Consider the following 11,420-nt stretch of genomic DNA (forward strand, 5'->3'; position numbering starts at 1 on the left):
GTCGTAAGCCTCTGGGTGATAATTTATTTTTGTGGTAGTTTTCTAATGTAGTGATATCCCAGGTGAGCCTAATCCTTTTTTGAAGGTTTTTCTGTAATTTTGATAAATCAGATTTCCAGTCTTTGGGAGTGCTGGGATTGTGGAAGGTATCTGAAAAAATATCTCCAAATTCCTCTACGTTTCTACGTTTGGATGTTAGTTCAGCTTTTAATGAAAATGCTGTCATTGCCTTGAATATAACAATATACAGTGGGGGGAAAAAATGAAAAGAGGAAAGGGAATGTTGTTATAACAGAAGCGACTACTATACAAAAGGAAAGAGATCCTATAGCAAGGTATATAAATCCGTGCAAGGTATGGAAAACTGAGTCTTAGCTCAGTGTACTGAATACATGAATGTATTGGGGGTATACCGCACTGGAGAATGGTAAGGTATCTAATAGATATTGTTAGAACCAAAATACATAATACAACGAGAAAATCTGAGTTTTCTAATGTTATCTTGAGTTTGGTGGTGCACCCTGAGTCAGTGGTAAGACATACAACAAAAGGGAGAGAAGAAGACTCTTTTGTGGGTGCACTCTTGTATGTTTAAGAGGTCTCAGAAGAGACAATAAGTAAAGATTATAAATGAATTTTTAAATATAACTTTTATTAACAATAATTGATAAAATAGTAGAGTTTACTGTCAAAAATTGGAGGTAGGGGTGGGGGGAAGGGTGGGGGGGAGTTGGGGAATAGAAAGGGGGAACACAGAACGAATTAATTACAGTGTAAATACTGAATATTGTTCTGGAATGCCTGGGTGCGATAATAACAGCTGGAGACCCTGAAAATTGAAGCGTTTTTATTCTCTCATGAGCGATGATGAGGAGACAGATGGGATGATTAAAGATGGAATGAGCAAGATGAATCTGCTGTCAGTGTTAGACGCTGAGCAAAACCGTCCAGGAATTTCTACTAAACTGAGTATTCCTCGAGAGTCTCCCACTCGAGTACTGACCCAGCCCTACACTGCTTAGCTTCCAAGATCGGAAGGATTCGGGCGTTACCAGTGTGGTATGATAGTAGAAAAAATATTAGATATCGAGGGCTCGAGAATCACTGATGAGAGTTCACGAAAATGGAGAAATAAAAGAAAAGACAAGAGAATGAGTGGAGGAGGAAAATAGGGGATCTGCTGCCACCGTTAGACCGGGATAATTACCCCTGAATCAGTGGTGAGAGTCCTGAAGATAGTATAAAGTGAGGAAAAGGAAACGATACTGATAGGTAAAAAAAAAAATAAAAAAAAAAAATAAATAAAAAAATTTGAGATTGGTTGATAGACAATGGGCTGCTTGATTGCAGGATGCTGATAGTACCTATGATAAAGGTACTAGGTGTGATAAAAAGCAATTTGTACACAATTAGCAGTCAAATAAATTGATTAGACCCATACATCACCATCAATTTGCTACTATCAGATTATTATAATTATACCAAAATGGTATCAGGTGGAAAAAGAAGGAGAAAATGAACAACAGTTTCTTATTTGTGTTCCGCTGTATGCAGAGCTGCAGAAATACTATATAATATGATTGCAAGATGCTGATAGTACCTATGATAAAGGTACTTGGTGTGATAAAGAGCAATTGTACACAATTAGCAGATAATTAAATTGATTGGAACCATGCATCACCATCAATTTGATGCTGACAGATTATTGCACATTGTACCAAAATGGTATCAGGTGAAAAGAGAAAGAGATAATGAACAACAGTTGATTATACAGAGCTGCAGCAATGCTATATAATACGCAGTATAGAGGATAGTGATAAATTGCTCAGCCAAATGATTAGATCAAAATGACTGAAAATAAAGGTTTAAACAGTATCCTATGTGGTATTAAGCCGCTAAATGCCGACTATCTGTAAAACGGGTACTTGCAAAAAACAGCTTGATGAATGCTATTATCAAATATAAATATGCAAAAAGATGCTGATATTGAGCAGATATTACCCGGAATTGTATGGAACGATCAGTCACTAATATGAGCAGGATACTTTCTGAGTGCGGAATGTCCGTGTCAAAGTCCAGGCAAATTGAAGATGCAGGATACACTGGTTCCCAGGAGCTGAGCAGTTCGGTTATAGCCGCACTGTCGATCAAAGTACCTGATGTATTGTGGAGACGTGGTCAGGTTGGCTGAGGAGAAGAGAGACACAATGTTCCTGGTCCCATCGCGGCAGTATCTAGCGGCGGCGGGTTGATGCAGCGGCTGCTGGGGAAAGAGCGGCTCGTGGTTCAGGATGTCCGGAATCAGCTGTCACACCCAGGCAGTGGGGATAGGGAACGGAAAACTAGTTTCACCCGTTCACCGGGCTTGATCACTTCCTGTTCCCAGAGGGGATAGTGCAGGCTTTATCTTGCAAGGGAGCTGGTCGTTGTCCAATCAAAAGGGAGGCGTGTCCTGTGTTTGTAAATTGCTGCACAGGTGGAACGGTTGTTCTGTTTAGTATTGGTTCCCTATTATGCTTGCAATTAGTGGCCCATTGCACATGATTACAGAGGCATTTGCCACTGGAGCTATCACACAACAAGAGGCTAAATACCTTGAGGTCTCGAATCCCAGGGTTCCTACCTTTTACTTATTGCCAAAAATACACAAGAATATCAACAAACCACCTGGGAGACCCATAGTGTCAGGGAATGGGGGACTCTTGGAAACCCCAAGCAAATTTCTGGATTTACATCTCAGAGACCATGTCATGACATTACCCTCCTACCTTAAGGACACTTCTGATCTCCTAAGGAAAATACATGACATATGTCTAAATGAGAACTGTATCCTAGTCACCTTAGATGTGGAAGCCCTGTATAGCAGTATTTCACACTCACAAGGAATACAAGCCACCAAATTCTTCCTGGATATGGAAGAAAAAAATGTATTTCATGATTTCCTATGTGAAATGTTGAGTTTTGTTCTCAATAAAAATTATTTCACCTTTGGTGACCAATTTTTTCAGCAAATTCGGGGAACAGCAATGGGTGCAGCCTGTGCACCCACATATGCCAACCTGTTCCTCGGCTGGTGGGAACAAACAATAGTCTTCAACGATGATAATCATATCTACACAAAACATATCATCAATTGGCTGAGATATATTGATGATATCTTTGTGATCTGGGAAGGAGATGAGAAACTCCTGTTGGACTTCATTAACATCCTCAATGTAAACGATTTGAACATTTTTCTCACTCACTCAATCAGCAGAGACAAGATATCTTTTTTGGACTTGAATATCTACAAGACAACAAGTGGGACTTTGGCTACAGAACTCTTTCGTAAGGATACAGCCACAAACAGTATATTGCACCAAACAAGCTCACATTTCCCACCTACTATTGAAAACATCCCAAAAGGGGAATTTCTTCGTCTTAGACGCAACTGCACAGAGGAGAAGGTGTTCAAACAGAAAAGCAGAGAACTTATGACCAGGTTACAAGCTCGGGGATACAGTAAACGCTCTCTGAAGAGAGCTCAACAATCTATTTCAAAAACCAACAGGGAATCCCTGATCTTCCAGGACAAACTCCAAGAACAAAAGGCTGACACCAAGATTCGATTTGTAGGGACCTTCTGTCCCGAATGGCGTCTACTAAAAAAGGCCATTCAGAAACATCTACCTGTCCTACATCTGGATCCAGAGTTATCACCTTTATTGGATCCCACTTTACAAATCAGTTGGAGGAGATCCAAGAACATCAAAGACACGTTGGTTCAGAGCCATTTTTCACGTGAAATGACCAAATCCAAACTCCCTAAGGGATCCTTTCCATGTGGGCAATGTAAGGCTTGCCCACAGATACAGATAACTGACTGTGTCAAGGACAGACATGGCAAGGATATTTCCATACAACACTTCTTCAACTGCGACACACAAGGAGTAGTCTATTGTCTAACCTGTCCTTGCAATCAACGATATGTAGGCATGACGACTAGAAAATTCAAAACTAGGATTTTAGAACATATGGGCTCCATTCGCAACTCATCGTCAGATCTTCAAAAAGGCAAAAAACTAACATCAGTAGCCAGACACTACCATGCTGCACATCATGACTCACCAAGTGATATGCGCGCCTTTGGCCTAGATAGGGTCCATCTAGGCATACGCGGTGGTGACTTAAGCAAAGAACTTATTAAGAAGGAAAGTGAATGGACTTTCAGGTTAGGTTGTCTCAAACCATTGGGTCTGAATGAATACATCAATTACAGTGCATTTCTGTAACCTACTTTCTATATAGCACCCATCAAGTGTCCTCGCTTCCTTCCCTTACACCCCTCAGTACACTCTCATCCAGTACACCCCTATTCATAACACATCACATTCACCCTTCTTTCATCAGCACTTTCACGCCCACCTCCACCACATACTCGGCACCATCACATCCGCAGTCCATTCACATGCACCTCACATCCATCCCATTACAGTGACCCAGCAAATTCCGACATATTTCACAACCTACTAACACGTTTCCACACAGCACTCCCATTGTCAACCCACTCCTATCCCTTACTTCTCTACTCCCCTTCCTCATCTCACCATATCATTATACTTCTCGCCCACACAAGATCATCACCTCGACACCACACACACATTCCCACCACACTGCAAACCACAACACCCCAACCATATCCCAACACCCCATATCCCAACACCCCAACACCCCACAATCTTAAACCCCCTCCCCCCTTCCCCCTCTCTCCCCCGCCTTTTCCCCCCCCCCACTCCATCCCCCCCATTCCTTTCCACCTCACTCCCCATCCTTTCCATACCATCCTTTCTCACAATCATTCCCACCACTTCCATCGACGTCACTTGCATTATTAATCCAAATTAACATATTCATGAATATCCTCATGCAATGTTTACAACGTGTTTGTTTATAACTCCAGACAAGATATGCTGTCCTAACATATTTTTCCAGCAATTATCATTTATTATACTTAAATTTAATCTATTCTTATCATCTAAATATTTCATAAACAATTTGTGAAAGCTTCAATTTTATTATTTTCATTCATTTATTCTTTTTTGCTAATTTTCCCCATTTTATTTTTATTTATTTTTATTTTTATTTCCATTTTTTCACTATGCCCACTTATATAATAAGCAAGATGCTCATTTTTTATCTAATAACCTTGTATATTTCTCACACATATTCTCTGTTTTTTCCTTTTGTGCAATGGGCCACTAATTGCAAGCATAATAGGGAACCAATACTAAACAGAACAACCGTTCCACCTGTGCAGCAATTTACAAACACAGGACACGCCTCCCTTTTGATTGGACAACGACCAGCTCCCTTGCAAGATAAAGCCTGCACTATCCCCTCTGGGAACAGGAAGTGATCAAGCCCGGTGAACGGGTGAAACTAGTTTTCCGTTCCCTATCCCCACTGCCTGGGTGTGACAGCTGATTCCGGACATCCTGAACCACGAGCCGCTCTTTCCCCAGCAGCCGCTGCATCAACCCGCCGCCGCTAGATACTGCCGCGATGGGACCAGGAACATTGTGTCTCTCTTCTCCTCAGCCAACCTGACCACGTCTCCACAATACATCAGGTACTTTGATCGACAGTGCGGCTATAACCGAACTGCTCAGCTCCTGGGAACCAGTGTATCCTGCATCTTCAATTTGCCTGGACTTTGACACGGACATTCCGCACTCAGAAAGTATCCTGCTCATATTAGTGACTGATCGTTCCATACAATTCCGGGTAATATCTGCTCAATATCAGCATCTTTTTGCATATTTATATTTGATAATAGCATTCATCAAGCTGTTTTTTGCAAGTACCCGTTTTACAGATAGTCGGCATTTAGCGGCTTAATACCACATAGGATACTGTTTAAACCTTTATTTTCAGTCATTTTGATCTAATCATTTGGCTGAGCAATTTATCACTATCCTCTATACTGCGTATTATATAGCATTGCTGCAGCTCTGTATAATCAACTGTTGTTCATTATCTCTTTCTCTTTTCACCTGATACCATTTTGGTACAATGTGCAATAATCTGTCAGCATCAAATTGATGGTGATGCATGGTTCCAATCAATTTAATTATCTGCTAATTGTGTACAATTGCTCTTTATCACACCAAGTACCTTTATCATAGGTACTATCAGCATCTTGCAATCATATTATATAGTATTTCTGCAGCTCTGCATACAGCGGAACACAAATAAGAAACTGTTGTTCATTTTCTCCTTCTTTTTCCACCTGATACCATTTTGGTATAATTATAATAATCTGATAGTAGCAAATTGATGGTGATGTATGGGTCTAATCAATTTATTTGACTGCTAATTGTGTACAAATTGCTTTTTATCACACCTAGTACCTTTATCATAGGTACTATCAGCATCCTGCAATCAAGCAGCCCATTGTCTATCAACCAATCTCAAATTTTTTTATTTTTTTTTTTTATTTTTTTTTTTACCTATCAGTATCGTTTCCTTTTCCTCACTTTATACTATCTTCAGGACTCTCACCACTGATTCAGGGGTAATTATCCCGGTCTAACGGTGGCAGCAGATCCCCTATTTTCCTCCTCCACTCATTCTCTTGTCTTTTCTTTTATTTCTCCATTTTCGTGAACTCTCATCAGTGATTCTCGAGCCCTCGATATCTAATATTTTTTCTACTATCATACCACACTGGTAACGCCCGAATCCTTCCGATCTTGGAAGCTAAGCAGTGTAGGGCTGGGTCAGTACTCGAGTGGGAGACTCTCGAGGAATACTCAGTTTAGTAGAAATTCCTGGACGGTTTTGCTCAGCGTCTAACACTGACAGCAGATTCATCTTGCTCATTCCATCTTTAATCATCCCATCTGTCTCCTCATCATCGCTCATGAGAGAATAAAAACGCTTCAATTTTCAGGGTCTCCAGCTGTTATTATCGCACCCAGGCATTCCAGAACAATATTCAGTATTTACACTGTAATTAATTCGTTCTGTGTTCCCCCTTTCTATTCCCCAACTCCCCCCCACCCTTCCCCCCACCCCTACCTCCAATTTTTGACAGTAAACTCTACTATTTTATCAATTATTGTTAATAAAAGTTATATTTAAAAATTCATTTATAATCTTTACTTATTGTCTCTTCTGAGACCTCTTAAACATACAAGAGTGCACCCACAAAAGAGTCTTCTTCTCTCCCTTTTGTTGTATGTCTTACCACTGACTCAGGGTGCACCACCAAACTCAAGATAACATTAGAAAACTCAGATTTTCTCGTTGTATTATGTATTTTGGTTCTAACAATATCTATTAGATACCTTACCATTCTCCAGTGCGGTATACCCCCAATACATTCATGTATTCAGTACACTGAGCTAAGACTCAGTTTTCCATACCTTGCACGGATTTATATACCTTGCTATAGGATCTCTTTCCTTTTGTATAGTAGTCGCTTCTGTTATAACAACATTCCCTTTCCTCTTTTCATTTTTTCCCCCCACTGTATATTGTTATATTCAAGGCAATGACAGCATTTTCATTAAAAGCTGAACTAACATCCAAACGTAGAAACGTAGAGGAATTTGGAGATATTTTTTCAGATACCTTCCACAATCCCAGCACTCCCAAAGACTGGAAATCTGATTTATCAAAATTACAGAAAAACCTTCAAAAAAGGATTAGGCTCACCTGGGATATCACTACATTAGAAAACTACCACAAAAATAAATTATCACCCAGAGGCTTACGACCACGTATCTTCCCCTCCTTCCCTTTGGCCACAGACAACCTTAAAACTGAATGGGAAAACAGCCTATTAAAATGTTCTAATGAACTAATTCTAATCTTGATCAAACATGACAATCTGATATTAGATCAAGTAGAAAAAAATATCGAAGAATTGGGTCAAAACTTAGAAACCTGGGAGAAAGACCTATCTTTCCAAAACACATTTGAAAAATACAAGAAAGATCTGGATATATATGAAACCAATATTATAGAAAGGAAACGCACCAAATTCCTACGAGACAAAAACGACTTCTCCCTAGGAAAAATCTTTCGTTGGCATTCTCCCACTCCACGTCCTAGAGGAGGACCACCTAGAGAAGATCCGAGCTCTTCGGAATTAGAATCATCATACAGTGAAGACTCCGCCACGGAACATCCTGAAGGAAGTACCCACACCCATAGATACAACAAAAGTGAGGACCCTTTTTTAGGGAGAGGCCAACATACCAGAGGCAGAAGCAAGCCACAAGGCCGACAAGAAGGGGGGGGACGAAACACAGACAGAAACAAGCGAGATTGGACCACCCCAAGAACATCTCACTATCCGGTACGGACAACCAGGAAGTGACAACTACCGACAAATTACAAATTATCAACCTCAGTACCAAAATCATTACGGAAGATCAATTAGAGGTTCTTAGCAAGGGTCTATCTTTTTCACCCACATCACCCTTTGATAGGAATCTGTGGGAGAAGGATCTCAGACTCTTCGGCCGCAAATTATTATTAAAAAATTTTTTTGCTAAATCCTCTGTTGACTCAAGTATTATGACTTCACTATCCAGCCATTCAGGACCTTTGGAGGATCCTAGTGTATCAATAACACCACTGACCGAAGAAGATTATACAGCTATCCAAATACTGGAGGAGCTGCATATGGAATCAGCCTCGGACATCCCTGCTTCACGAAACATAAGACCCACATGCAAACTGAAGTCCACCTTTTTCCCTCCTGACACCAACAGCCCAGAAATCAGGGTCTTTTTGGATCTAGTCTCCAAAGAATTTGACGAGATCCAGACCAATTCTCGCAAAAGATGTCTCACCAAAAATCTCAAATACAGAGAGAGACAAGCTCTTAAAGAGATTAAAACATGGACTGACACCGTTATCAAACCCTCGGATAAGGGTGGTAACATTGTCATATGGCCCATCGCAATGTATGAAGAGGAAGCACGGAGACAACTGTTGGACACATCCTGTTATATCAGATTGCCACTTAATCCCACAATAAAATTCCACAAGCAATACATGCACATGATTACAGAGGCATTTGCCACTGGAGCTATCACACAACAAGAGGCTAAATACCTTGAGGTCTCGAATCCCAGGGTTCCTACCTTTTACTTATTGCCAAAAATACACAAGAATATCAACAAACCACCTGGGAGACCCATAGTGTCAGGGAATGGGGGACTCTTGGAAACCCCAAGCAAATTTCTGGATTTACATCTCAGAGACCATGTCATGACATTACCCTCCTACCTTAAGGACACTTCTGATCTCCTAAGGAAAATACATGACATATGTCTAAATGAGAACTGTATCCTAGTCACCTTAGATGTGGAAGCCCTGTATAGCAGTATTTCACACTCACAAGGAATACAAGCCACCAAATTCTTCCTGGATATGGAAGAAAAAAATGTATTTCATGATTTCCTATGTGAAATGTTGAGTTTTGTTCTCAATAAAAATTATTTCACCTTTGGTGACCAATTTTTTCAGCAAATTCGGGGAACAGCAATGGGTGCAGCCTGTGCACCCACATATGCCAACCTGTTCCTCGGCTGGTGGGAACAAACAATAGTCTTCAACGATGATAATCATATCTACACAAAACATATCATCAATTGGCTGAGATATATTGATGATATCTTTGTGATCTGGGAAGGAGATGAGAAACTCCTGTTGGACTTCATTAACATCCTCAATGTAAACGATTTGAACATTTTTCTCACTCACTCAATCAGCAGAGACAAGATATCTTTTTTGGACTTGAATATCTACAAGACAACAAGTGGGACTTTGGCTACAGAACTCTTTCGTAAGGATACAGCCACAAACAGTATATTGCACCAAACAAGCTCACATTTCCCACCTACTATTGAAAACATCCCAAAAGGGGAATTTCTTCGTCTTAGACGCAACTGCACAGAGGAGAAGGTGTTCAAACAGAAAAGCAGAGAACTTATGACCAGGTTACAAGCTCGGGGATACAGTAAACGCTCTCTGAAGAGAGCTCAACAATCTATTTCAAAAACCAACAGGGAATCCCTGATCTTCCAGGACAAACTCCAAGAACAAAAGGCTGACACCAAGATTCGATTTGTAGGGACCTTCTGTCCCGAATGGCGTCTACTAAAAAAGGCCATTCAGAAACATCTACCTGTCCTACATCTGGATCCAGAGTTATCACCTTTATTGGATCCCACTTTACAAATCAGTTGGAGGAGATCCAAGAACATCAAAGACACGTTGGTTCAGAGCCATTTTTCACGTGAAATGACCAAATCCAAACTCCCTAAGGGATCCTTTCCATGTGGGCAATGTAAGGCTTGCCCACAGATACAGATAACTGACTGTGTCAAGGACAGACATGGCAAGGATATTTCCATACAACACTTCTTCAACTGCGACACACAAGGAGTAGTCTATTGTCTAACCTGTCCTTGCAATCAACGATATGTAGGCATGACGACTAGAAAATTCAAAACTAGGATTTTAGAACATATGGGCTCCATTCGCAACTCATCGTCAGATCTTCAAAAAGGCAAAAAACTAACATCAGTAGCCAGACACTACCATGCTGCACATCATGACTCACCAAGTGATATGCGCGCCTTTGGCCTAGATAGGGTCCATCTAGGCATACGCGGTGGTGACTTAAGCAAAGAACTTATTAAGAAGGAAAGTGAATGGACTTTCAGGTTAGGTTGTCTCAAACCATTGGGTCTGAATGAATACATCAATTACAGTGCATTTCTGTAACCTACTTTCTATATAGCACCCATCAAGTGTCCTCGCTTCCTTCCCTTACACCCCTCAGTACACTCTCATCCAGTACACCCCTATTCATAACACATCACATTCACCCTTCTTTCATCAGCACTTTCACGCCCACCTCCACCACATACTCGGCACCATCACATCCGCAGTCCATTCACATGCACCTCACATCCATCCCATTACAGTGACCCAGCAAATTCCGACATATTTCACAACCTACTAACACGTTTCCACACAGCACTCCCATTGTCAACCCACTCCTATCCCTTACATCTCTACTCCCCTTCCTCATCTCACCATATCATTATACTTCTCGCCCACACAAGATCATCACCTTCGACACCACACACACATTCCCACCACACTGCAAACCACAACACCCCAACCATATCCCAACACCCCATATCCCAACACCCCAACACCCCACAATCTTAAACCCCCTCCCCCCTTCCCCCTCTCTCCCCCGCCTTTCCCCCCCCCCCACTCCATCCCCCCCATTCCTTTCCACCTCACTCCCCATCCTTTCCATACCATCCTTTCTCACAATCATTCCCACCACTTCCATCGACGTCACTTGCATTATTAATCCAAATTAACATATTCATGAATATCCTCAT

The 11,420-nt window shown here is 41.1% G+C and overlaps 2 pseudogenes; one reads left to right on the forward strand and one right to left on the reverse strand.

Annotated features, from left to right (window-relative positions):
• Window positions 1-954: 954 nt before the first annotated feature.
• On the reverse strand, window positions 955-1,073 carry LOC134944886 (5S ribosomal RNA; annotated as a pseudogene).
• Window positions 1,074-6,687: 5,614 nt separating this feature from the next.
• Window positions 6,688-6,806, forward strand: LOC134944890 (5S ribosomal RNA; annotated as a pseudogene).
• The last annotated feature ends 4,614 nt before the right edge of the window (window positions 6,807-11,420 follow it).

The sequence above is a fragment of the Pseudophryne corroboree genome, chromosome 1 (genome assembly GCF_028390025.1).
Source record: "Pseudophryne corroboree isolate aPseCor3 chromosome 1, aPseCor3.hap2, whole genome shotgun sequence".
NCBI lineage: Eukaryota > Metazoa > Chordata > Amphibia > Anura > Myobatrachidae > Pseudophryne > Pseudophryne corroboree.